Here is a 1,416-nt window from a genome sequence, read left to right as displayed (position 1 = left end):
AATTAAAGGCCTAACAATACCTTTACATAGTTTTTTATTATTTTTCTCACATAACACTAAAGTGCTCACATTTCCTGCATTAAAAAAAAATCTCAGGTCCACGGCAGGACCTTCGCGTTGCGTTCCGACGGACGATGAATGACCCATAAAAGCATTTATTCTTGATTTCTTACAGGCAACCTGAAAATCCCGTGCGATCAATTAAATCCAACCGTTTAGAAGGATTGGCAATTGTCATATTCACAGCCAAAACGGTTGCACATTCTGGAGCGAACGAAAAAATCCTGAACCGCATGTAGCCACACGCTTAGTCAGAAACTAACAACGGAAGTTTGAACGAAGAGAATAGGTTGGAAAAACACCCAACTGCCGCCAACAATCGGCTGCCGGGAATAGTTCCGCAATCGTCGCACCGAAATAAGGTCACTGAGTCAATAAACTCGCGGCGGCAGGCGCGTCGTGCCGTCGGAAGGGGTTTCCTCGTTGGCGTTTCGTTCCCGTCCTTCCAACGGGAACTGGTTTTGATGAGGTAAATCCTTTCGCTCCACCAGCAGGTGGTGGTTATGGTGGCGCAGTTGCACAGAAGGAAGGGGCTATTAAGGGGTGCGTGTGAGGAAATGGGAAACCTCGACTAACAATTGTGGAGTCGAGGGGACCTGGAATAATGCGACATAGTAAAAGTCAGCTGTATTGATGATGGGACGGAGCGCTTGATATCAAACGTCTAGGAAATTGAAGTCTTCTCCGGCACAGACAATACTTTCAACAGCAGACAGAAGCTACAGCCGAAGAAGACTGTTGGAAATCGCGACGACTAGCTGCACGTATTGATCTCACCGCGTATAAGCTTCAGGCTGAGTTTGCTTCGGTTACGAGAAATTAGTTATACAAATATGAAAACTCGTATTGATGTCCGCCCAACTACCAGACTGCCTCAGCGTGCAGTTCTCCCTATATTAATGTTCATTATTTATGAATTAAGGACATGTGGTGGTATCGTGCGCGAGCTGTTCGTACTGTGCTCCTATTGCATTCCCGTTATGCTGGGAGCTTGTATCAAACCTGTGCCGCGAATGGACATGTGTACATTATTTCCGGGTTTCGCGAGGGGGAAAGTAGAAATGAAACATCCGGATGGAGCTGGTTCGTGACGGTTGATTAGTTAGAGAGATGGAGAATCAGCAGCACGATCAAGCCAAGTGACTAATCGCCGTAATTGGATAAATGATAATCTGCTTTCTCATTTAATTCCTTCGCTCATTGGTATTAAATTAACTGTTAGGAAGGAGAACCGTTGCTCATTAATGGAGAAATTTTTTCTGCTCTTCAGCGGATTTGATTCCCGTCCAATTGGTGTCTGTATCGCATTGTTCTGTTTCTTTCGTACAGATGATTTATACGTAGAAAATACACATA

The sequence above is a fragment of the Anopheles aquasalis genome, chromosome 2, assembly GCF_943734665.1.
Source record: "Anopheles aquasalis chromosome 2, idAnoAquaMG_Q_19, whole genome shotgun sequence".
In the NCBI taxonomy this organism is placed as follows: domain Eukaryota; kingdom Metazoa; phylum Arthropoda; class Insecta; order Diptera; family Culicidae; genus Anopheles; species Anopheles aquasalis.
The sequence above is the reverse complement of the archived record's forward strand: the minus strand, read 5'-3'. Positions refer to the sequence as shown.